At 42.4% G+C, this 27,177-nt stretch overlaps 1 protein-coding gene across 7 annotated transcripts in view; it reads left to right on the top strand.

Moving 5' to 3' along the window:
* The first annotated feature begins 8,152 nt into the window (after window positions 1-8,152).
* mef2aa (myocyte enhancer factor 2aa) overlaps window positions 8,153-27,177 on the top strand; it is a 58,427-nt gene continuing 39,402 nt past the window's right edge. For 3 of the 7 annotated variants that reach the window (XM_035641825.2, XM_035641832.2, XM_035641829.2), the window contains exon 1: window positions 12,540-12,703. The gene's annotated coding sequence lies outside the window, so the exon portion shown is untranslated. Of the gene's footprint in view, window positions 8,423-12,539; window positions 12,704-12,790; window positions 12,812-13,523; window positions 13,654-27,177 lie in introns of those variants that run through there. The other 4 variants (XM_035641827.2, XM_035641826.2, XM_035641830.2 and 1 more) reach the window with 4 other exon arrangements.

The raw sequence follows: 27,177 nt of genomic DNA, 5'->3' as shown, positions 1-27,177 counted from the left end.
ATAAAAGGGACCGGGATTAAGAAACAATGCAGATTAAAAAAAGGCATATTCATAATAAGATTATTGGAACTTGTATCTATGCATTTTCCAAGTAGCACAAGCATCGACTCATGACGTGTACTCAGAATTGAGATTAAGTCAGTGATGGTATTCCATCATTTAGAGATTTGAGATGTAGAATACAAAAGTACTAAATTATAAAAGAACGTATATTATATATGTTTTTTTTAATTTCCATTTGGATTCTTTATGCAGTCAATATTTCTTGATAGTGAAATTTGCATGTTAAGTATATGCCTCTTTCAAAGAGAACACTCTTTGAATATGAGTCTTTTAAAGACTTGTTTACTCAATCTCCAAAATTAATATGCAGTGTTATTTGCAGTTTCTTAGTGATTCATCGAGACATAAGCCCTACCAGGACGGCTGCGGATGTGCACGTTTTATCCTCGTTCACCTGATTATAGGGTCAAACTTTTCACTTTCTGTGCCTGAGAATTGCTTTTTTTTTCTTAATCTCATATGATTACCCTTTGCCATTTGGTTGTGGTCGTAAATCCCTACTCATATCGTGACTGACAATAATTCCTGAACGTTGTCCAAGAGACACCAGGACCATTCATCACTCCGTCACCTCTCACAAGGGACCCAATGGTGACCATTCATCCAAAGGAAAACAATGACTCTGTACTGTATATACATACTATAACCTCCCTGATTTAGTCGACCTAACAGTGGAGAAAGTAAATGAAAGCCGTGAAAGAAATCTGATAATTGAGATCCAAAATGGTGCAATATAACTTATTAAAGATAGTTAAAATGTCTCTTGCACAATTAGGGAAAACAAAAGGAGTGTAGCAAACATTACGGCAGAGTCGGTTCGCAGTTGTTACCGGTTGCTTGATCTTATTTCGCTCACAGGAGGCTGATACTATCAGATAGTCTTTTTTTCCCTCTCATCTCTCTCTCTTTCTCTCCCCCTCCTCGCTCACATTCACTCCCTGCCACCTGCACACACTCACACAGGCACACTCACACAAACATCGATGACATAAAAAGACTGCTTTCTGATGAATAAATTTGTATATTTTAGAACCTATCCCAGTTCCAGCAAGCATTCTCCAGAGGCCCTGCCTTCCTCTCTCCTGAGTTCCCCTGCAACCCAGTGGAGTCATTAGTCTGCTTGCTGTGTTGAACTCTTTAATCATCTGTGTGTTACATAAAAAGAGGACTATTCCTCAGTGACATACAACGGCATGCTCATCTTGGTCGGGGCTTGCTTTGATGTGTATAGGCTGTTGTGTTGTGTCTGCACTATAGGCTTCTGCGGGCTCAGTTTTTCCATTTCTCTGTGGAGGTGCGATAAGATGTCAGTCTTCCTCTTGTTGCAGTGAAGATTTGAATGTCAGCGTATAGTTTGCTACTAAATAGGAGCAATGGGCCTTTGTAGATATTCACCCTACTACAGTGTAGTGTTGGGTTTGTTCCTCTGCCTATGGTGCCTGGATCAGGTTCATTTTTCCTGTGTGATACTCAACTACTTACACGGTTCTCATTGCTAAAGGCCCATTGCTCATGATTAATTCATATATTTACAATTAGTTAATCCCACTTTCCTGAAATACTTTATTCCTTGTTTGTGTAAATTTAATGAAAATGTAATGTACAAACTCACACGCCCACATGCACATACTCACGCGGCATCAGTGTTCCACAGGGATGGAGGCAGGCGCCTGCTGCCATGGTATCAGGTTGCGGGTCTGTCAGACACAATGGTGAGGAGTTGCCCCGCGACTCGGCCTGAGAGAGCAGAACAATGGAGCCGCAGTGCAGACGTAGCAGCAGAGGGCACGGCGAGCCGATCTGTCAGCCTGGCAGAGTTGCGCGGGCTACTCCGGCCGCGGACCCTCTCCTCGCACACACAATGGAGGGTGGGAGGTCAAGAGCACGAGGAAATGGAGGGGAATTCCCAGCGTGTTGTAGTAAAATGGAGTCCTCTATTTTGGTGACTGAACAAATAGGACACAGTTCAGGCTACACCCAGAATACATCATAACTTTCAACGATTACAGTGTAGTCATTTCAGTGGGTCAGGGTGCAGCTGGAGATAATCAATTTATGGGTCAGTGGTTCACTCTCTTGGAGCACTGCTCATTTCTTTTGCATAAAAGTCAATGGCTTGTCTGTCTGACAGCTCAACTTGTACCATGGGACCATATCCACGATCTCGATGTGACTATCGGAACATGTTTACTGTAAAATACGGTTATGAATGATTTTTAAAATATCACTATCTGAATCACAATAATCAAGTTAATAATGTGTATATTTCAATAACATGAAGGATTTCGTTGTGCACATTTAAATATGACGGGTAAAAATAGTAGTCATGACCAGTAACGCTGAGTGTGTGTGTGTGTGATCTTTTTCCACCACTTCCAGGCAGAAGCATATCACTTCAAGCACATGTACACTGCCACAAACTGTTTTGGGGGACGGGGCGTTTAGTCGTTGCTGTGTACAAACAGAGGTCCTGAAGACTGCTGGCCTCAGAGTGGTGACTAAGGGGGCTAGTGAAAGCCAGATTTTGTTAAAGCTCTTAATAAGGCACAGTGTGATATATAAGCCCGCAGGCGGCAAAGCTCTATGTGCAAACACTTCAACCACTCGTGTGATAGGGCAATCTGTGTATGGAACAGCGGATGGCCTAACAACTCTGTTATTTCACACGCGACCCTATTTGGCCTCTCTGATATCCTTAATTTGGTTGCTGAATTTGATATAGTGCCGCAAATATTTGCTTAGGCACACATTAACTCTGTTTGCCTGGTATGTTATGATAAACAAACCGCAATGGTGTACTGAATGTAATAAATGTTAAACAGTGCATGCAATTATATACTTCACATATCTAGCCCTCCGCACTGAAAGCACACTTTGTGGACATGAGCTGTATTTTGACAGATCGTTATTCCCCTTCCTGGCCACCAAGGGTTACATTCAGAAATGAACTGTTTATGAGACGCCTGGGGTAGATGGCAAATTTTTATGCCATATTTCACTGTGAAGAAAATATAGATTTAGACATGAAAATATCACAGTTTCAGGGCTCAGAGAAGACATTAAAATGCACCGAGAAAAATGCATACCAGTAGATCTCAGATGCTCAAGACTAAAAATGGTCTCCACCTCATGCCTTTTGAGCTTTTACTTGTGCTCTTTCATGTCCTTTGCCTTTACAGTAAAAAGTAGAAAAAGCAGACAGATTAAGGCCTATTTGTTCTTATACATTCAGCCTTTTTATCTTCTCCATGTCAGGGATTTTTTTTCCACCTCTATGGATTTTATAAAAGCTCTTTTCTCCTTGCCACAGTGTTGCCTATTATTCCCATTATGTCCATGAAAAATACTGCAATAACTTACTTAAGGGAGGTTTTTGTTCCAGACAAGGGCTTGATAGACTTCTGCCAGAAGTGAGTAGTGGGACAACTATCGTGAAGAACATTACATCGCACTTGCAACTAACGCATATCAAATTTTTGGAATTGATGCATTTACTTCTTCCGATGAATTCTAGCTCCTATTCCGACGATGGTTGGACGGAACAACGTTTTCTGTTGACGCTCGGCTTTAAGTCAAAATTCGAGTGATGACTCTCAGCGAAGATCCCTAATGCTACCCTCGCTGTGCTTAATTACCTCAAATTCAAGTTCAGAATGGAAGGAGTGAGCATGTGAGATCAGCCGAGAAGTAGGCCACCAGCGGTCAGCTGTATTTGGATTATAAGTCAACATGCTTTTGAGCTGTGCTGTCTGCTGAATCAGCTGTTTCCGCGGGATAGTGAATGATCTTAATCCTTTATATCCAGGTAACCTTTTCTGAAGGAGGGAAAATACAAGAATAGCGCAGACATTGTAGTCAGGTCATGTCTAGACAAAGACATATAGGAATGTTCATACCAGAAGTTAGGGTCTTAGATTTTATACTATTTTCTCAAAGAGGCAACAGACCACTTCCGAGCCCCTAGTGGTTCCAGGTGGTATTATTATTTGGTCACCATCGTAAAGACACGAGAGGCAGCGTCAGCATCATGGCTAACTCAATGCAAGCAGCTTTGCTACTGTGAAAATCCTAATTTGGAGAAATAACCTTGAGCTAAACATCCGGTAGAATAAATAAGTAGGTAATACTTACTGATCTGGTAGAAAGAAGGCAAACTGTATGTCATCTTTGAAGCCTCCCAAGCTCTCACCATGAAAATGAATGCCCGTCCAAGGTTCACTCTTATTTTATCTCTTTTTTTATCACTCTCCTTCTTCGTCTGCTTCTGTTCCTCCCTCAACTGGATTCTTTTTCTCTCGTCAGGAAGAGTTTTCTTTGGTCATTTCAGCTGTTCCACCGTTTCCCATTTCCATCTCTAAGGATACATACCGGGAGAACATTATTCTCTTCCTCGTTCGGGTTACGAAATGGATAACGCAGTTCCTTTGTGCTATGGAATGAGCGAAAACCGGGTGAAAGCAAGTCTTGTATGGGACTAATATAAGGTAGTGTGGTGTCATTTTTTCTATCGCCAATAATCCGTTTTAACATCATAATGTCAAGTTTAATCCAAAAAGTTGTCTATTTCCGCTTAATTGACTGTTAGATATACCGGCAGGCAACAGCTGCCACGCTGCGAGGAAAGGGGTCCTGTTTTAGTGTGGCAACTTTACATCTTTCTCTGTGAGAATACGGGCTGCATAAACACCGCAGTTTCAGAAGGCACAGGCGGTTTCTACTTCTTGATAGTTGCTCTGAAGTAAGCTTCTTTCCAGTGCGGTGACAGCTCGCAGCGCTGGCGTGAGCGGAGAAGACAAAGCACTCTGTACTCGGAGGCTGTGTGTGATTAATGACAGAGGTGTGTGTTGCAGTGGGCACCCTCGGAGCAGCTACAGATCAGTCTTCCTGTAAGACAAATCTGACACTCAACAACCCACCGCCCCACCTGCTACCCCCTCACCACCATCAAACCCTCAGCTCCTCACAGCCAAGTGCACCCAGCACGACATCGCGCCCATAAATCATCCTAAACAAAGCATGTTTAATCTGTGACGCGCAGGCCTGACACGCAAATTTATTACCTGTTGTAGGAAAACTGCATGTGCCCCTCTGAGTCAAGCCTCTATTTACCTTTCAGAAACCAGTAAAACACTGCGAAGACAAAGTGCGCAACAAAGAAAGCGGATGATGGCAGTGTCTTTCAAGCTGAATCCAGGAGACAAAGCTTTGCTTTACCCAGGCATGCCGCTGCCTTTTCGTGGTGGATGACATGCTTGCAAGACTTTCTCGACTGCACTTGCCAAAAAGATTTAGGGATTTTTCTCAAGCACATTTGTAAAACATGAATACCAAATTATCTCTTGTGGATTAGAGTTGCATAGCTGCTCTACGCGTGGTATGAGTCATAATGCTTAGGGAGAATTGGGCACCTACTACCTACAATTGCGTAAGGGTTTTTTTTCTCGAAATCAACTGTGCAGTAATGAAGCATTGTTAGGGAATATGCGTTGATATTGTGCTACTACACTGCTGCCTTAGTGGTCAAAGGCAGGATGCTGTATTTGAGGTATTTCGTATGCCACCTATCAATTTAAAAAAGGTCTGTTGTAAAAGAAAAAAGAAAAAAAAAAAGAACAAAGTGTCTTCTTAAAATACTGCCTATAGGTAAATAGTGACAGTAGATCCAGATATCTACAGCTTGTTATACAGTCTGACAAAGTATATTACAGTGGCATTAGCTTGATGTGGAATCGCTGCTTAAATGCCAAGGAGTGGTCTCTCCCACACGTTCCCTTTGGCGGACTCCCATGATCGTGCCTGTCCTCGACATGTCTTTACACTGTAAATGGTGGGAATGAGAAGTGATGGCACCTGCTGACTGGTTTTGGCAGTGTCAAAGCCTCACACGTACACACGCAAACAGCGAAGGGTTTTGCTTATGATGCAATCATCAAGTCAGAAAATCTGTGAAATTAGCCGACAGTACAAAATGATCATTATGCCTCATAGAACATACAAGTTGTATCCCCTAAAACACAGCGGAACAGGCATGAAGGCATCATGAAGGTTGTCTTCTTTTCTAAAAAGAAAAGAAATATTACAGCTGGCTCTAAGTTTGAATAGAGGGAGGCACCAAACGAGGGTTTGTTGTTTGCATTTGTTCTATACAAATGTCGGTTTGTAGGTACGAAATGGGCCACTGTCACCGAGCAACTTATGACACTGTGAATTATTGGAGTCATTTCAGGTGATTAATTAAATAATACTTGAAATTAGGGGCGAAATGAATAATGGTAAGAGCAGTTTCATTCCTGACCTTGTTCCATTTTTAATGAGCTCACTATGATGGAGACTGCATTTTATAAATGGAGCTATAGGCTCATGTGAATGTTGGGGATAATTAAAGAGCTTGTGTTATTACCTGGATCTCTGTACATCTGAAGGGGGGGAAAGGGGGCCCATTATGCAAACAAGACAGCATGGACATTTGGACTACTCCACCTTGCATGCGATAAGCATTCAGCTGCGTGACAAACAGAGAAGAATACATTAAGAAACCCAAGAGATGGGTAATCTCCAGAGAGATCATCAGCTCTTCATAGGGACCTTTGTGCTGTCGTTCTCTGCCTCGGGAAGAGCACAGACGATCAACTTAACCCACTGCGGAGTGTCACACTTGTATAGAAGTTAGACAACAAAACAAGTGGAAAAACATCAGAGGACACTGGAGAAGTCAGTCTTGTCATTAAACCTCTGTAAGAAAGTAAAACTGTCATGATTTGCACAAGAGCATTTGGAGCAAACCGGACACCTGTCTACTCACTCCCAGTCTCTCTCGTAGCTCTGTGTTATCTGCCCCGCTCTCCTCGGCGAACTGATATCATGAGGGGTTTTTCATTTCGACTGGCATTCCTCCGCATTAACAGTTGTGTGCTACGCTGTTTGGAGCCGACAGGCCATGGTTACTTTTAATTACAGTGGGTAATAGGAGAAGCGATCCAGACTGTGAGACGTGGGGTATTTTTAGATCTCGATCTTGATTATCTAACACATCGCTGCTCAGATACGACTTTGTTGGAAGACTTTTCTGCCATAAATATGATTTGAATCTTTGTGGATGGAAAGTGTTAGCAGCCATCAGTTTCTACATCTGAATATCTCATATATTTTAAACATATTGTTAATAATATTTGTAATAATTTGAAAGTAACTAAAACTTCTTTTGAGCAAAGCTATATTTTTTGCTGTCTCAAAAGTCACTGCCATATGACATTTGTTGGCACAATTTGTGTTGTGACTGAAAGTGTAGTGTGCAGCGGGTAGAGGGCCATGGATGGGAGAGGGCTGTTAAAGGGCCTTTCAGAAGGGCTTGTTTAATGAGCTTCAGATAATGAAATGTTATTTCAGAGATTGGTGGTAGGATTGCCGTCTCCGAAAATTGTGTGACTCAGTGATCTGTTCGTGCTTTTCTCATTTACAAAATAAACATCTACTCCTTTGCTCACATTCGTATTGTAGATCAAACTTGACTCGTACAGCCTAATAAAGCTGACTGCATGAGACGTGTGTTTAAGGCCCTTTTTTTAATTGGAGAGAAAGAGTGTCTGGGTCTATTTGTGGTCTGGAGTAATGTTGGAAATGCCAGCTGTCGCGCATCAAAGCCCTGCTGGAACAAACCGTTATTTGGCATCTCCCAGCAACTTGTTGAAATACATCACTTACTAAGTCAAACATAATACATTTTCCCCCTTAATTTGAAAAAGGCGAGATACTGAACCTGTAAATTTGATGAATATAGTTTGAACAAAGATGTCTTTGACATGAAAAAGATGATGTGCACTTTAAAGCTTTATTTCAATACAAACCAGTAAAGAATCACTCAATTGCGAACACGCATTTTCTCTTTAACTGTTCATTGAGTTGTTGAAAATGATATATGTTGCCTTCTTTCTACTGTATACTCCTGAGAGAGGAAGGAAAAATCCTCAACACCTTCTGGAGTTATGACTGACAGCTGTGGCTGGTCGAGAGAGCCCCGAGCCAAGCCCCATCACATAACGCATGCCGACATGTCTATGTCCATCTGGGGTTCGACTTTTCAAACCACAGCCCCCCTTGCTCTCTGCCGGCAGAGAGACCAAGGGACAAGAGGAGGAACAGGGTGTGAAGACGGGCCTCTTAGGGCTCGCAGGAAAGCATCCAAAGCCAGCTGGCCTGGCTTTGAGGTAAATCGATGGGCAGAGTGAGACAAAGCCAGCAGAAAGAAGAGGAAGAATCGCAGACAGAACGTAAAGGAGAGACAAAGAAAGTCAATGTGTGCAGGAGAAGGTTGGAACAGCAGGTTCTGTGAAGGTGTCTGTGCAACAACGACGACAAACAGGTGAGACACAGGTGTCACAAAGGGTCTCGACTCCCTCCGCAGGATGGAAACGTGATGCCAATTAATGCTAATTTCATGTCAAGTCAGACGCATCTTTTCGTGTGATTATGTGGATTTGATAAAATGATCTAACAACACACTGTGTAATACGTACGTCTACGGCATCACTTTCTGGTGAAGCTTAATGAGCAGATGTAAATCACTACCTCAGTGTTGGTTGTGTTTTGCTAGCATCACTGTTTTTTTCTTATTGCGGGCATCACTTTGGGAGGATGGGAGGGGTGTCGTTCGACACAAAAGAGCTGCTAAAGGAGATGGGGAAAGCATCCACACAGTTGTCAGCTGGCATCAGCCTGAACCCACAAAGAACCACTACACAGCAAAATCTAAATGGATTGAAAACACTCCAAAGAAACAGCTGGGGACTGTTCTCTCTAATTGTTTTTTTGTCACGACTCTGGTGACACACTGTCTAATGCACAGAGAAGGGTAGAATCACATGCATGTGCGAAAGAATTATGTTTTACTGGTTGTTATTCAAAAAAAATCATGCTATGATTTTATATACTTTCATTTAATGAGGATACTTTTACTGCAGTTGTGGATACGGTATAGAAAAGTTTTGCTTAATTATTAGAAAACTACGCTCAAACTAGCACATGACGCTGCAGCAATATGTCTTGACCTATAAAAAACACGGAAAGGTGAATGAGTGCAGAGTTTTTAGAAAGCCATGTCTATCTCTGGACCTATAGATTAATGTATCTATGCAGGGCAGGGGCATCAGTTTGAAGTGAGGTTATCATAGCTGGTGTTCAGTGTAACATCTCGTGCCATGGGATACAATCTGAGCCACCCAGATAATAAAGGAAAATTATTTTGCATATTTGTATAATACCAATAAAAAATATAAAACTTGCCAAAACTCTAATTTGGTCCTCCTTTGTTAATTGCAAATAAGTGATGTAGCTACAATCTTGTATTGCAATATAAAGGATTGCTGTGTGAGATGTGTGTGTATTATTTATCCTGCAAGTTTTCTTTTTTCTTTCACATTGAGTCAGTATATGTTGCACACATGTAATTTGTAGTTAGCTGCAACGGTCATTGATTACAATGGAAAAAGTTGTCCTTTTTTGTACTGGCTTGTTTAAACCCAGCAGGTGGAATTTCTGTGTCCTTAACTATTGTCCCTTTGCACAGTAAATCAAAATAGGACCAAGGCTCAAGCAAACTGCAGGAAGAGCCAACCCACATCACCTCATGTGGCCATAAAGAATGACCTAATTTAACCTGAACCGGTGCATGGCCAGGAGCCAAGAGCAGGACAATGCAGACAAGTCTACACTAAATTTAGTCAACATCTGTAAACTTGTCTTTCAAAATTCCACCATCATTGCAGTTTGTTGTCGCAGATTTTGACAAAACTATCGTGACTTTAACTTATGTATACTATAGTGTGGTTATTAATGCTTGAACTGTTTTGTATAGGCATTAAAAGTCATTAAGGACAGTTGTGAATTCTTGGCCTTGAGCCCTGAGCAATCAGGAGGGATGAGAAAGGCTAGACACGACCTTTTCCCGTGGGACTGCGACTAAGTGGTGAAAAAGGTAGCTCAATACACTGGGGACCAAACTATACTAGACTAATACAAATGAGCTACATACAGCAGCAGCAATATACTGTGAAAACCCGTCTCCTTCATTAGTGAGCATGCAGTGTAATGACACAGGATGTCATTAGGAGTGGATGCCTAAATAATCATGCTTTGTTTCACTGTACAACCAGCAATCACTGACAAAAGCGATACAGCAAATTCATGAGCTCATCTCGTAGATGAACTCATAATCTGCGCTGCAACTACCGCTGTAAGATAAATGTAGTGGAATAAAATATTTCCCTCTGAAATTTAGCATTAAGTAGCAGATAATGGTAAATGCTTGAGTAAACTATATGTTATTGGGAACTTATCAGACTGTACAGGTAGTCCCATTAATTTGATAACAGGGGCATGTTCAGCATTGACAAAAAGGTTGATCTAGACAAAAACGGTCACAGCCCATCTATAGAGAGCCTGTCGTCTTCCTATTAATGCTGTTGTGCTGATTTTGCTGCAATTCACCTAGAGGGAAGTCACAAGGTAGTCCTCTATGTATAGGAGTGAATGGAGCTAAATGCCTCCAAAAAATGTCAACACCTTTACCTCTACACAAGAAGGTTAAAAAAAATGCTTTTGGTTATATATATCAGAACTGAAATGATCATATGCTGCTAGCATCCTGCTAATGCAAGTAGATTGGTCGGGTAAGGATTTACGACTGAACGCTAAAGGACACACTTCCTCGTGGGCACTTGGGAGTCCAAGGAAAGAGAACCAAGTACAATGACCATCTAAAGGAGGACAAGGAGGAGTGTAAACCTGGCTAATGTAGCAGCTTCTAACTGGTCAGGGTGGCACTAATTGTTGCACACTCACACAAAAACAGGCTCTGGTGAAACCAAAATGGCGAATGCCGTAAGGCGCCCTGTGGTGTGTGACGTCAAAATTACTAACAGAAAGGTATTTCTTATTATGATCCAATGGAACGTTATGTATATATATAAATATGTATACATATCTTTTACCCCATAAAATTTCGGGAGTTAAAACATTCTGGACCACCTTGCGAACGCCCCCCTACAGAACGTGGAAGTTGTGAGAGTGGATGTTTTCCCTATAGTAGAAATTCACTGCAGAAACAGTGATGCCTACTGTGTTACGCATGCGCCCTGGATGCACCGTAGAAAATGTTGTGAGGGACCAAAACCCGAAAACAGTGAATAGAGTTTTAAGATTGAAAGTGCTCCTGGTTTTAACAACTGAAAATGAGTTTAAAATGTGCACCTCTTGTGCCCTTTTTTCTAATCGCACCTGCCTCCCACACGCCAGTGAGGACAGTCCTGCGGGCCGGGCGGGCACCACACCTCCTCTGGTCCTGCACATGTATACACGTGACATGCCCCAGATGAGACCTGGTCCCGCCTCCCTCCTTTTAATTGGCTACTCAGGAGACGCTGCCAATTTCCATTGGCTCGCGGGAGTGCCCCTTTAAAAAACCGAATTCCATTGCTGTTGTCTTAGAGATATGACGTCAAACGTATCTAATGTGATGAGGCTGAGCAATTTGGGAAAGTATTTGTCCCAAATCTGAAGTCAGTCTCAAAAAAGACACGATGTACTTCAATTTTTTTTGGTTGTTCGACCATTTTCTAACTTCTCTCAAAGTTCCTTTTTTTCTTTTTCCTTTTGGTGTTTTTTTTGCAGCTGACACCCCTGGGACAGGGAGTTGTTATTATAATAAATCTGCCACGAACCGAATGACAACAGTGTATTTAAAAAAAGAAAAAAGAAGAAGCTATGTTTCACGATCATAATTTCCAGAAAAGATTTACTTTGACTTTGTTAACGCTGAAGTCTCGGGGATAAAACGGGGACTTTTCCAACTTGTTTCAATGTTTTGGCTGCGTGCGTGTGTGAGACAGAGAGGGAGGGAGGGAGAGACAGAGAGAGAGAGAGAGGGAGAGGGGGAGAGAGAGAGGGAGAGAGAGGGAGAGGGGGAGAGGGAGGGGGAGAGGGGGAGAGATTTTTTTGATTTTTGAAGTCAACTTTTATAAGGCATTTTTTTCAAAAGTTATTTCCTATTAAATTATTTAAAAAACACATTTCTAAAAAATAAATAATTCACATGAGGGGAGGGAGAGAGAGAGAGGGGGGAGGGAGGGAGGGAGGGTGAGAGAGAGAAAGAGAGTGGGAGGGAGAGAGAGAGAGAGAGGGAGGGAGAGGGAGAGAGAGAGAGAGTGGGAGGGAGAGAGAGAGGGAGGGAGAGGGGGAGAGAGAGAGAAAGGGAGGGAGAGGGAGAGAGAGAGTGAGAGTGGGAGGGAGAGAGAGAGGGAGGGAGAGGGGGAGAGAGAGAGAGTGGGAGGGAGAGGGAGAGAGAGTGAGAAAAGGAGGGAGAGGGAGAGAGAGAGTGGGAGGGAGGGAGGGAGAGAGAGAGAGAGAGAAAGGGAGGGAGGGGGAGAGAGACGGAGGGAAGGAGAGAGAGAGAGAGAGGGAGGGAAAGAGAGGCAGCTCGTCAGAAAAGGGGAGGAGTCTCAGTGACAAGAGGAAGACGGGCTTTTCTGAGTTTGTCCGCTCCCCCTAAAATAGCAGCCAGTGTGTAAATGTGAAGTGAAATCACGTTCATCCACCGGAGCCACCGATATAGAAGTGTCTAAATCCAGCGGCGGAGTCGGGAGCGAAGGTGAGTAACGGAAACAGAGGAACAATGTGTCGCTGAGGGAAGTGAGGCAGCGGGCTCCGGCGGAGGAGCGCAGGAGGGAGATGTGGAGTGGACTCGGGAGTCGGAGACGTGAGCCTATTTATCTGTGTCCTCCGGAGGGGGGCAGTCTGCGAGGCACGGAGCGGAACAGCCGTGTCACTTCGTATTTAGCCGCGTTCAAAATATCCGTTCGGTTTCGAAGCGGGCTGTTGTTGTTTTTTAACAGGACGCAGCCGGGACGTTGTTGATATCGTTCAAATAACGAGAAACTTTTCTTCTTCTTCTTCTCCTTCTTCTTCTTCTTCTTCTTCTTCCAGGATTCTTTCGGTAAACACTCGCACGCCGGGTAACGCGCACCTCGGAAATCTCCCGCTCGCGATCTGTGTCTTTAAAAAACTCCTGGTTGTCGAAAGTGTGATAATGTGAACCTGTGTCTGCTAATTTGTCAAACAGTGGGAATAAATAGTAATCAGTGTGTAGGTGTAATGATAACACACACACACACACACACACACACACACGCACACTATATCGTGGTGATAGAAGTTGAGGTCTGATATTCAGTTAACACTAAACAGTCAATTTTAGTTTTGCACTTTCAGAAAAAAACATGTAATCCCTTTCCGCCTTATTTTAAGTAATAATTCTTATGAATATTGCAATTAAGCGCTTAAGAAAGGTGCCACTTTTGATGATTGCTTGAGCTCAGCTGAAAGGTTGAATCAAGGTGATCTTTCTCTTGATATACTTCCTCACTGCATTTGAGGATCCTGATTTTTTTTTTTGAATTATTGTTTCAAAGTGAAAGGCGACAGGACAGTAAACAGGACATTCCAGATGAGTCGGTTGCCGAGCCGGTCGACAGTGGATCTTCGCTGCGTGCTGGTTCTTTGAACCTCTCGGCCTCTTGTGACCTTAACCCCTGGCCAACGGTAACCTGACCTTCTCAAATGTTTCTAGTGTGTGCCCCCACCTCACACGCCTCATTAAGGTTGTTTTGCGAAGGAGTAGTTGTAACAGAGAGTATACCACAAAGCCAATGTTGGTATGACTTAGGCGAAGTCCTTGGGAAATTATTGGTTGTCTGACGTGTTGCAGCTTGCAAAGTGTGTTTTGTGTGATTGTTATGGATCAAATCCAAACTTGTGTATCAGCAGCGTTTAAAGCTGTGTATTGTTTGGCGACACATATTTGAAAATGATCACTTTCCTTTGACTTCAATAATAAATATTTTACAACTTGCTGTATATACACCTGAATTGTGTGATTGAACCAATGACAGAGTTTTTTTTACTGTTAAAGTGATTCTTCAGGGACTCGAGTTGCTTCAGCGGCATACTTGTATTTTCCAATGCCCACTTTTTGTCACCGCTGTTTGGACGGCATGTGCATTAACTTACCAGCTGGCCACCAGTGATTTCTAAAGCAAAGCATAAAGCACCCTCCAATCTGCAGTCATTAGCTTCTGTGCTGCCCCAGGCCCAGTCGGTAATGGGCCTTGTTGCTCATGATCCACGTCACGTGAGCTCTTATGTCTAATGTGTGGATGAGGGATTCTTTCAACGCTGCTGAAATGAATATCATTTGAACAATTCATGTTGTGTATCAGTCAAAGCAATGGATATGATGTATGTGAAGGCACAGATAGAGCCATCGTAAATGTCCCTCTAATGCATGCGCAGGTGAACTGTTGCTCTAACCTCAGAGACCCCATGCTCTGCCTTTGCCATTATACAAACACACAGGGAGAGGTTTGATGTTATGATAATAATTAGATTTGACCCTGTTTTCATTTAATCAAGGGCAGGATAATGTACCTAGATGGATGGGTGATATTCCTCCACTACTACGAGTGTTTATTTAATGATTAAGCCTTGTTACATGTTATGTTTTTGCGCCCCTGCTTGCCTCTGTAAATGTGCAGAAGTGCACGATGGCGTCTCATCACAAGTTCTAAGTGGAAAGGGAGAAATGAGAGGTGGTGACGGTGTGAGGAATGGGCAGCTGCAGCATCTTTTACTGCACTCCTCATCCCACTTCAGTATCAGTGTCTCAGCTTCTCCTTCCAGGAGAAATGTGGAGTGTGTGGGCGAGTTGGATCTGCAATTAACGCTGGTTGTCAGAAAGAGAATGCTGGCGTTCACACGATGCCTCTGAATCACTCAGTGAAAGTCTCTCTCCTCCACTCTCCTCCTCCCAGGACATTTTTTTTTTATCCCAAGGAAGACAAAACACCAGAAAGCTGAAATCCAAGGATGTATTGAATGAAAAATAAGAGATAGAAGCTGAACATTCTTGGGCCAATAAAGGGGATAGTGTTCCTTTGATTGTTTGGTAAGCCGAGATGTTCTTTTATACTGCAAATGCAGCTCTAACATCAGAGCAATTATGGATATTCTAATTGTTTCGCAATCGGTTTATGTATTTAGAATTTTTCCACATGATTGTAAAATTATTTTTCATCTTTTTGGCATTATTTGATCATTTTTGAATACGCAGCATTTAAGGAGCAAGTGTGATGGGACGGCTGTTATCTTTGTATGAAAACTTGGAGAGTGAGAGTTAAGTGCAGGTTTTCTGGTAGAAGAGTTAGAACAAATTAAATAAGGCTTCTTGGTTGATTCAGTTAATGACTGGCTATGATTAGGAACTAAAACATTAGAAAATTTGCATAAGTTCACAGAAACAATTAACTTCCTGCGGTGAAGTGATGGACCCTTTAAAAAAAAAAGTAATAATCGGACTTCAATCCGTTTTTCTTTTTTTTATTCCGTTGATGTTTACTCTACGTTTTAATTGTATGTAATGCTTGAAAATGTGTTGTGTATATATTCAACTTTCTCTTTGACCAACAAAAGCACCTTAGTAACATGATTCATTGTTTATTGGAGCATCAATATGGAGATTCCAGCATTCTCCTGTGAGACCTGGAGGTTGGATGCAGAATCTTGAGCCTGGCAGATAATGTTTTAGACCGCAGTTCACTGTAGACTGTCGGCTGTGGACTAAAGAGGAAAAGTCTTGTTTTGGTTTTCTGGTCGAGTTTTATTCATATTGATGTGAGTATATTAACTTTGATTTGTTTGATTTTAAGTCAAGAAGCACAATTTTTCCTTCTTCTTTATCTGGTTAACGTTAGATGGGTCATAGTGACTGCAAATATTCGGAGAGATGGGTTGTCACAGCGTCTGGTTGTCTCTGGTTCGTTACTGTAGATTCTGGGATCAGTTGCTGACCCTCTTTCTGTGCCGCATTTTCACGTGCCTTTGAAATTCGACAGGATGTTCATATGGTGTGATTCTGAGACATTGGTCTGGGCATGAACACTAGGTGTTGGACAACATTAACCTAACTTATTGTTTAACATGTGCTGGTCGATTTAAAGTCAAAGGAGTTTGCTCTCAAACCTTAGAACACAGGGAGTACACTGAAATGTAATTTTTAGATATCACAAAGTCAATTAATGTCTGAATAAGTTGTCTTAAAAGTGTTTTATAAAAACTTTCCTCATGTTTATGATTAATAAATATAGTTAAATCCTATTGTTCCTCGATTGAACAATTACATTTGAGTGTCAGTCAGAAAACTCTGTTTCTAGGCCCTCTAACGGCTTGATGTAAGCTCAGAGGGTAAATGTATTACTCGCTGAGGCAACGTTTGTATAGCAAGACAGCCTGCAGTGACCTTTCAACTGTCCTGCCCTTGACTGAGACCTCTGGTGGTAAGCCACCCCATTTGGCTCACTCAGCACATGTGCTGCTGAGCAGGGCAGAGCAGCTTATGGCCGTGCCGTCTTTTCCAGCCTCCCCTGCTCTGCCAAACAAGGCTTGACTGGAGGTCTGTTCACCTCTTCAACCTGGACCACACAGGAGAATCAGCAGGAAGATCCTCAAGCAGAGCCGCACTCTTAAGCTGATGTTAATCTGCTTTCGACACTACGATTCCCCGGCTCTGTCTCACTGCACATGCATACTGCTCGCTGACGGTGACTCTGAATACAAACAAACCAATCCAGGGTGTTATTCAGCCACAGTTGCCACGGTGGTATCCAGGATAAAATAGGGAGTGTATGCCTCTCAAAAATGACCCCATATGTCATCTGCGCAAGCATCATATGGCGACCCATAGTTACGTTTAATTGTTAGGTGACTTCTCATCACCGTGGTAATTATGATGGAAGCAAAGGAGGAAGTCAGGTGTGGTAAAATGTAGAGTGCCGAAGTCTGCGTTAGGATGAGATTTTGGTGAATGGATGGGTCTACATAAAAAGACACAGGACTTTGATACAGTAGACTGTTCTCTTCCGATCTTAAACCAATGGTCATCATTGTTTCTTTCATTCATGACAACAACCTTAACTGTGTGACGACAAAGGTCCAAGAAGTACAAATTTCAAGCCCTGACAGTTTTTGTGCCTAAACCTAGCCTTCCAGATTACTGTTACAATTTTTTTTAAACGCATCACTAAGTTTGGAAACGCAGTAGTATGGACGTGCAAAAACTGAGATATTTGGGAGCGATGACGCAGTTTGTAATTACTTAATTTAAGTGCTAGTTCCACCTTGTCATTGGGCAAGAAAAGAAATCCCTGCTCTTACATATCAACATTGTTGTTTCTCCTTAATAGTATTTTATGTAACTCAGCAACAAACTCTTTCCTGTTTACACCAGTCTGCACATGCTCAGCGTAGATGAATAGTCACGTGATATATGTTTTATAGGTGTGTGTTAGTATGGACGTAGATTAATACTGATATTGAGCTTAAATGCTAGTTTGGTTTGGAGATTGTTTCAGTTTCAAAACAGCGTCATACAATGAAAATGTAGTAGTATGGATGTAGGATGAGGCTGATCCATAAGCTTAACTGTGCCCCTTCCATACCTGTCGTTCAGGGTTGTATTAAAGGGTCGGGACAATGACTTTTATGGTCGTTCAGGTTGGAGAATTTGTTGTTATTTTCTCTACTCATGAAACACCATACATCATTTCCTGTCCCCTCAGTTGCTGGCTTTGTTCTGACAACTCACCCCCTTGATAGACAGAATAATAGCACATGCACGATGTGTGGTTTGGGACAGTAGACGGTGGAAGCATGCGGTGGAGCAAAGGTGATGACTTTGAGAAGTCAAGTCATTTCGCACCTTTTTTTAAGATGTCACCTCCTTATTTGGCTTTCTGGAGTGCAAGAGAAACCACAGACTCATGCTGTGCATCATCTCAAAAGTGAGTGGGACACAGGGAGAGGACGTACAACCAAAAAAAGTTTGTCCCTTGGATTAGTTAGTTATTGTTTTTTAGCCTGTTTTCTTGTTTCATGATACTATCGTTTTGGAACAGTTTTAGATGTAATAATAGAAAGGTGACTACGCTGCCACACACTGCCAAATGAGTAAGATCACATGTAAAGCTAAACTGATAAAGTTGAATAGGAAGTTAAGAGAGACATCTCTTTGCTGAATTGCATTTTAACTGAATTTCAATGAGACATACATAAATCAAAGGAATATATTATAATCTAATTTACTAGATCAAAAGATCTCCCATGATTGCTAATATACCCCACTGTATTGAATTCCTGATGCTGTATTGTAGATCTTTCTCTCCCTCGCTGGGGATTTAGATCCTCCTGCTTTGTGTAGAGTTGAATAAGTAGAAGCATCGTAAGCAGACAAACAATTGAACTTTCTGCAAAGTAAACTTTCTTTAAATCCTGGTAAGCTCTGTTAAATGGGGCCGTTTACAATGTGGTTATCACGAGCTAAAATAAACGATTTGAAACCTCAATTACAACCTTTATCACCATTTAATCTAGCCTCCCTTTATGTTACCCAAGACTGTAAAGAAGTACAGTCCATAGAAAAGGGTTTGTCAATGGCTGGTGTTGTAAATACAGCTGTGAGACGGCATCTCACTGTGAGCCCTTTGACACAAAGTCCAGTAGCTGCTGGAAGGAAGCTACTGGACTGAACTCTCCTGCAGCTGTGGAAGCTCTGTAACCCCCCCCCCCCCCCCCCCGACGGCAGGAAGAAGGCCTGGCCCGCGATATCCTTGTTTTTCTGTCTGTCTCAGAAGCCCCTGTGAACCAGGACAGCTGAGGGGGCGGTGGTGGTGCGATTCCTCCCATTATTTTGTGCAGCACACATCAAGCCATACAAACGGGGAAGGGAAGTGACCCGGGCCCCTCTGCTCACTGGAAGCTGCTCAAGTCCACTGCGGGCCTCTGATTTGCAGTTCAAAGTTGTCTTCCTCTCTGCTGTTGGGACTGTTGCTCGAGCAGCTTAAACACTGCCACGCCTTCTGCAGGTTGTTGTTGTTCGAGCGCGAGTTTCCAAAATGTTGTTCGTTAGACTGAGATAGAGTTTTGAGTTTTGAGATAGAGTTTTGTTGCATTTATGTTGTGAGTGCCGATTCAGAATTATAAGAATGCCGCGCGAACGACCGCGCCAACTTTAGAGGAAGTATAAGCTTATTCAAGTATGTTTTTTACAAGCCAAGATATCATCTTTAGACGTTTCAAATTCGCTTAGCATTCTGACGCGTAAACATCACTCCTCTTTAATCTTTAAGTGGACACAATTTGAAAATCTCTGCCTTGCAGTTAGTCATGTTTGTCAGTATAGGTTCGTTAGTATTCAGTTACAATTAGTCCTTTTGAATAAAGTCCATCCATAACGTTGTCATTGCATCTCCACTCCCTAGATCCCCAGCTCTCTGTAGTGTGACTGGGATTGAGAGTGAGGTGTTGGGTCTGCCCGCTGTTTGTGCGTCTGCCCACCTGTCCTCTGCCCTTCTCCCCGTCCATTCTCCATCCATGTGCTGTGGGCTGCAAATCTAGGTGAAAATTGTTGGCAGCCTGTATTCATGTCAGACTGTGGTGTTCTTGATTTGGTTTCCCTCCTCCCCTCAACCTCGGTCGCTGTTCCAACTGCCAGGGGTGTTCAGAGTGTATATAGGGGCTGCGGTGGGTGGGGGGCGGATTCCATCATCAGCCGTTGGCCCTGGGACTGAAGACCAGAGGCTATCGGCAAACAGTTTGACTGAAAAGAGAGGTGAGCAGCAGCAGGGCCCGTGGGTCCGTGGTCTCTCTCTCTCTCTCCCTCTTTCTTTCTCCCTCCCTGTCTCTGTCTCTCTTCCCCTCACAGTGTTTGCACACAGTGTTCATGTGACAGCTAGCACACATCATCTGATTTGGGAGAAACTGTGGGCTAACTGCATAAATGCCCCTTAGATTATTTGCTCAGTGAATGGCGTTCATTGATGTCAATAGATGTTCAAGCAGAGATAGACACGAGAGAGAAACATGTTCCCCTCTTCTTTCAGCCTGAAGTCAGTCCATTGGGTTTATTGGTAAAAAAGAAATGTTCTGCCTCGCACATTTTTTTGTCACATCTGCCCTGTGAGACAGACCATTCAGGGATATTCTGCTGTAAAAACTGCTGTTTGCTGTTAAGATGCATCTTTCAACAAGCAGATTCAGAACGTGCACATTATTCAAAATGAAAAGTGATGTGTTACAGAAATCTAATAACATAAAACCCCATGACAAACATTCTACAGACCCAGTTTTTATGATTTTCTTTTTCTCATCCCACTGTCAATGCATTTTCAGAAATGGGTGACGAGCTGCTCCATTCTAAAATTGTTTACATGAAAAGAAACGTGTGAATCAAAGACCCTGTAAGGGGATCATTAAAAGACTAATTCTATTGTAAGAAGAAAAGAAAAATCAATGCTTCTTTTGCTAGCCCCTTTCACTGTTGTTATGACTCATGGCCATCCTCACTGCTCAGATTGCATAAACCTTTTATGTAATGGAACACTGTGGGAAAGAGGCATCGAGTGGAAGATAAAAATGGGAAGAGAAAATCAAATATTTATTCTGAGCTTTTTAATTTTTTTTCCATTAAAAGTAGACATTCTCTGAAGGCAGGCAGTAATCATAAACAATATGGACTACATGTACAGTAAGTGTAGCAAAAACCTCTTGTTTTTCACTCACTATTTGTTTAATGAAAGGCCTGCTGATCAGCAAACACTGGGGGAGAATTGAATATCTAGAATCTAAGTCTCTAATCTGGATCCTCAGTGTTTCCAAAGATGTGTTGAGATTGGGTAAATGCACGACTGCTGAGAGACATTATGCGTGACGTCCCTAATACCCTTACACTTCGGATTCCCCCTGGAGGAATATCTTGGTTCATCTTCGCTGTTTACCATTTCTGAGTCTGTGCAACATCAAAAGGCTGCCATTGCACTTAACACAACTCGCAGGGTTCTTAGGAGGGTGGGCTGGGGGTTTGGAGGGGGTGGGGGCTGTTGCTCCCTGTGGTTTTGGCATTAATAATATTTTGCTGGTAAGAAGTCCATCTAATGAGAGACAACCATGCAAATGGACACATGCCATTGCAGCACATCAGACCACAGCACCACACTACAATGCTATGCAAATGTATAAACCGCTATGACCGTGCATGCATGTGTTTATTGTGCATGTGTGTTCATGTGTCTGTGCGCTGGAGCGTTAGAAAAAGGGCAAATTGTGTTAAAGAAAACAGCTCAGCCAGCAAAGAGCAATACAATAAATAGAAATGATGAAAATTGGATTAATACCACTCGTATTTGTAACTTTATCAGTTATAGAAAAATGTGACACAGGGAGTGTTCATCCACAAAGAGTCCTGAATACTGTCAAGACACTGACTTGTTAAAGTGACATACTGACATACTGTCATAAGGGATGTTGTTGATGGAGGGCTTTTGCTCAGAGACACAGTTTGTTAAACCAATAGTGTTAATGTGAAGTGAGTAGTTATCTATTAGTCTGTCAATTGCATTTTTACGGACATAGCGTGACACACTGTAGATTTGTCTAATTAGAAATAATTTCTGAGGGTGAAGAGGTTTTAACCTCATTCACACCTTAACAGTGTGAAACTTCCCAGTTTGAGTCACAGAGCTAAGAATGAGATATTCCCAAAAAATAGAAACCCTAAAAAAACAACATCCAACCTTTTACTGCTATTGCGGAGGTATTGGAAGAATCTTCAAAGACTCTTCGATCTATTTGAATTTGAAGATATTCTGTTCAGTGCTCACAAGTTGCGACCACATTATTCAAATAGCCGGAATTGACGTTTGTCCTTGCTCTTTTTGTAAAACAAAAGCAACACGAAACTATGAAAAGAAAAAACATTTATATACTGTACACCAGTATGAAGAATAAAAATGAGTAAGGAGATTTGTCAGTTGTAGCTACCGTCTTTGAATTAGAAATGAGGCACAACTAGGTAAAACAGGTTGGAAATATTCTTCGGTTACGGAGTGGATAAAATTTGATAAGATTAGAAATTGTCTTTAAAAAGTGTGGAGGAATCTTCAGAACTATGTCAAATGCTGTTAGACGACTTTCTGTTTTTTATAATATCACCTGAAAATGATATTTTAGAAAACTCGGATGCTTAAAATGTAATGATGGTAGTTGGAGTCGCACGATGGAACTAGTAGGACACATTAGAAACCATACGTCTATGATTTCCAGTTCAAGATTTGTCAAGCACATTCAGTTTTAATGAGACATTTATTCATCGCCCTACCCTTGCAACAAGGAAGTTATCATCACTTTCTTTGTTCATAAAAGTTTCACTCAAATATGCATCAAGGGATTTACCTTGAGGAGGAGAGGAGCTTTTCTACATGAAATGGATATAACTGCGAGGAGAGGGTCATCGCTTTATCCTTGAGAAACTGAGAATCCATTCATTGGCTGGGCTTGAAAACCTGACTGACGCAAATGGATCATTGGGAATAGAAGTGTCCCAGCAGTAATTATGTTACAACGCCGCTGCCGCGCACTACCACAGAGGTGGGATGGGATGGGCTCGGGGTGCTTCTTTTAGTCTTATTTCCTTTACATCTTTCCACATAGTTAACACAGTCGGACTGTCTTCTCTCTGCCTCTCTCTGTCGGACTTTCCATCCCATCCGCTCTTGTTATCACTGTGTCTCTCTGCCGCGCACACAGTCGATATCACACCCAAACGCACGTGAAGTGCAGTGGAAAGTTTCTGACTAACGTTTATCCTGCGAATGTCTCGTCCCTCTGTTGAATGAACTAAAGTAAGGAAAAAGTTGGTAGTGGCCCATGTCACCTTTTTGTCATCGTCGTCTTCCTGGCCTCCAGATCCCCACTCCCGGTGCCTTGAAGCTAGAGCTAAATGTCTGTTTCATTTTTTATTTTTTTTTGTGCTATCCGGGACTCTGTGGCACTAAGTCAGTTAAAAAAGAGACATGAAATTAATGTAATGTCAATGGCGTTTTTCTCGTGAAACCCCAAGGCACTTAGTCAAAGTCACCTTGCATAGTCCTCTCATCCCCTGACAGCAGTGTGAGAGTGAGATGGAGGATGTCTGTCTGGTGATGCTGTCAGCATATGATGTCCTTTGGTTATTGGTTTGTTCCTGTACATCCACTCATCGTCATTCAGAATTTGGAGATTGGATACATGTCCAGCATTCATCTGAAGAGCGACATCATTTCCATCCAGTCGAGTGCATAATGTGGCCCGCGGTAAAAACATTTCTCTCAGTGAGAGCAGGTTCATCCTGTGGGGTTTTCTTTCCTTTTGATGTCATTTTGGAGGTGATAAGTAGCTTTCTGTCTCCTGGTCCCTGTCTTACAGCACAATCCCACAGCCCAAGCAAGGTGCTAGCAGCGTGGAGAATTGTTTGAACTTGCATTGATCCAATGTGGGATTACAGCTGGGTCATTGGAGGGTTGGACTGAGCTACCAGTCATCAGGGCAGATTAACCACTCGCTGTCTGCTTGGCTGCCATTTTAGCGAAGACTCTCACTACTGGCTTTGTGAGTGTCCTCACTGTGCAGGTCACTGCCTCCTTTTGAACCATTCATTTTAATATCTTAGCCTACTTGAGTGAGGCTACATCCATTCTACTACATTTTCATAAAAAACGATCTCCGTCCTGACGAGCGCTTTGGTTCCGTATGAGTATTAATCCCCGTCTACCTGAAAACATACATCAAATGACCGTTCATGTACAATGGGCATTGGACGTCCGGCGTAAACAGGAAACCGATTGTCTACTCTTCAGTTGGTTGTCTACTTACAGAAAATACTGATAACGAGAAACAACAATTGGGAAAAGCGACGATGAGGTAGAACTGTTACTGACAGTAAGTGTGTTTACAATATTTTGCCTTCACCGCTGTAAGTCGCACTGTGACGGATCAGGAAGTCGAGTAGTGATCAGAAAGCGCATGCCGGTGACCGCGTCATTGTTTCCAAATGTCTGTTATTTCCCCGTCCACACTACAACACAGCCCCAGAGACACAGAGTTTTCAAACCAAAACACAGTGTGAGCAGCGTTTCCAAACTGCTCTGTAGTAGTGTGGACGGCAGGCATAAGGGGTAGCAGGAGTGATGCGTTTTGAAACAAAAACAAAGTAATATGGATGTAGCCTGACTTGGGTTGAGACTGATTTAATATTTAGAGTAAATATATTAATGAAATGGTATATTAATTAAATAATATTAATGTAACAACAAGCCTAGATAGATGCTTGATGAATGTCTCATGTGGCTGTAAATCTTTAAGCAATCTATTGAAGATTTATATTAACTTTACGATCTCATGATTATGGCCTGCAGGGTCTCCTCTTTTTTCAATTTTTATTAAGTAGTGATTTTGCTTAAACACGTTTCCTGATTTTATCAGTTTTTTTTTTTGATTTATTTTGATATTTAACTGTTTATTTATTGATTTTTTTTTATTATTATATTATTACTCTTTGATTTTCCTTTAAAACCTTCAAGGTATTCATATCAAAATCCTTTTGAGCCTTTTCTTTAAATATGATTTAAATTACTCTTCGGTATGAGATGTCTGGGTATGTGGGTATATCATCCATAGCAATGCTTTCTAGAGGAAGGGGAAGTGCTGCAGAATGTCCATGATTTGCCCCACCCCTCACTACATTTCTCAAAGCCTCTTTTTTTCCACTTCTTTGTCCGCATGCCCTTAGGAAAGCTCTTATTAATCATATCTCATTAGTTGCCTTGGAAACTGAGGTGAGAGAACGTATAACATGAGTTCAAAGAAAGAAAGAAAGAAATGAGAAACATCAAGCAAGAAAGAAAAAGAAATAAAGATGGGGAGGGTTGGAAAAAAGTGGCTGTTGAGAGATCAGCCGTGTGTCAGATTAGCATCAGGCGACGTTAACACTATGATGCTGCTGGGGCCACAATGCTGCTTTTCACTGCTGGAGAAGGAGATAAGCACTCTCTCACAAAGGGACGAGGGAGAGAGAGCATGGGAGGGTTGGCTTGCCTCCACTCCCCTCAGGCCAACAGCCCCATTTACAGGTACAGCACCTCCTGATGAAAGCAAGAACAAAGAGGTGAATGTTCATTTCCTACTGCGCTCATGTCAAGGCTCCATTGAAACAAATTGGTAAAACTGTGGATTTAGTCTGCTTCGCATTTTTGTCTCCTGTCTGCCAGAAGCTAACCATAACCGAGCGACAGCGTTGACACTGGGTTGGATACACATAAGAACATCGGCGAGGATTATCCCAATCACTGCACATCCGATTACTGTGTGCGGCTGTTTGTGTCCTATGAGAAATGTAGTTCTCTCATAATCATGTTGTTTCAATGTACATTAGCTCCTGTTGTGAGGGCTGTGATTCATTCTTATGTAACCGGTGGAGTGTTTGAACGACAAGGAAAGGTCTCTTGTCTGCTCACTGTAAAGTGAGTGGCTGAAAGCGGCATGTGCACGTTGTCCAGCCTGCGTAATGATCCTTCCAGTAAACATAATAAGCACACAGAGCGAAGCCAAACGGGATGAGCCTTTGTTGTTGTTTAGTCTCGGACTTACAGTCAGGACGGTAATAAGGGGAAGGATCAGTGGGGAAGGGTGTCCCCAAGGTGGTTCCTTCCCTTTCTTCCTCCTCTCCAGCTCTGTCCGGCTCCCTCCGACTCCCCCGTAGAGGGGTCCTGAATAACAGGAAGTGGAGGGGCAGGAAGTTGAGTCTTGTCTGCCCACAGCCTGTGGTAGGATACCGAGGCTAAGGCTGCCTTGCACAGGAAACGCAACTGTCACGGCTGTGCTCAAGACTTTGGCTGCTGTCCATCACCTTCAAAGAAGGGGAGGCATGCTCGCCTCACATATCGGGTGCTTCTTTAGCACAAGTCACAGAAGGGTGAATGTTTGAATAACCTTTAATACATAAGACTCTGTTCAGACTTGAAAAGATAACAGTGGTTTAGATTCAGCTGACACCGTCTTATTATATTGCAAACATACAGAATAACACTGGCCTCATTTTTTCCTTCATTATGTATACCCCTCCAACATGAATCTACTGTGTAGATTTATGTTACCTTTTATATAGGACAACAGTTAAGGGAGTAATGCCTCAACTTTGTGCGGAGTGAACACACGTTCGATGTGGAGAGGGGGGTGGATATGCCGCATTCAGTAATCACACAGGGAATTGAGCATGTTCTATTGATTGTGAAAGGGCCAGAGCTGCTGTCACCGAGTCTCCCATTGTCTTCATGATCTTTCTTAAGGGAGGAGGAGGCAGACTGGCCGTCCCGTTGATTGAACGGTCTCGCACCCCGTCATAGAGGACCAGTCAGAAATCACTTTATGCTTATTTTATATACATACATTATATATATGTATATATATATTCCTGGACTGAACGTGTGTTCACCGGAAAGTCATACACGTCATATTGACTTTCTGTCGAGCAAAGGTGCCTTGTTCCTATGGCGACATATTCTCTGCACATTGATCTGTGTGTTACAGATGTTTGGTAGGCATCTTTCTGAAGTGCAGGATGAGTTCATATCAAAGTGGACCAGGTGTGTGTGTGTCATGCAAATGTCGTTTAAAAGAGTAGATGTAATGACGACTTTTCGAGAGTGCTTCTGCGTATGTGCACTGACATGCACTGCAACTATTATTTTTCCAGGTTTCTTCTTGGTTTTGCTGTAAATTAAGTTACGGAGGGGGGATTTTCCAGTAGTTAGGGGGTTTTCTGTTCACACTTAGTGTACAAATATTAGCCACGTGGCTGTGCATCTTTATTGATGTGGCCTCAAAGCCTCGTGTTGTCTTGGTCCTGCTTCCTGACAAAGTTTTTCCCCTTTTACACACACACACACACACACACACACACACACACACACACACACACACACACACACACACACACACACACAGAGAGAGAAAGAGCACATGATTAAGACCATAAACAGATTCTCTGTCCCATTCTAGTGCTTAGAAGTCAAAATGTCACACCCCGACATGTACTCTGCCACAGTGCAGACATTGTTCTGCTTTGTAAGACTGAAATTTTCACTATTCAATCTACAGTGAATTATGTTGTGATATGATTAACCACACTATTAGATTAGTGATCAT

This window comes from Scophthalmus maximus, chromosome 7 (genome assembly GCF_022379125.1).
Source record: "Scophthalmus maximus strain ysfricsl-2021 chromosome 7, ASM2237912v1, whole genome shotgun sequence".
In the NCBI taxonomy this organism is placed as follows: Eukaryota; Metazoa; Chordata; class Actinopteri; order Pleuronectiformes; family Scophthalmidae; genus Scophthalmus; species Scophthalmus maximus.
Note: the sequence above shows the minus strand (reverse complement) of the source record. Positions and strands in the feature narration are given on the sequence as shown.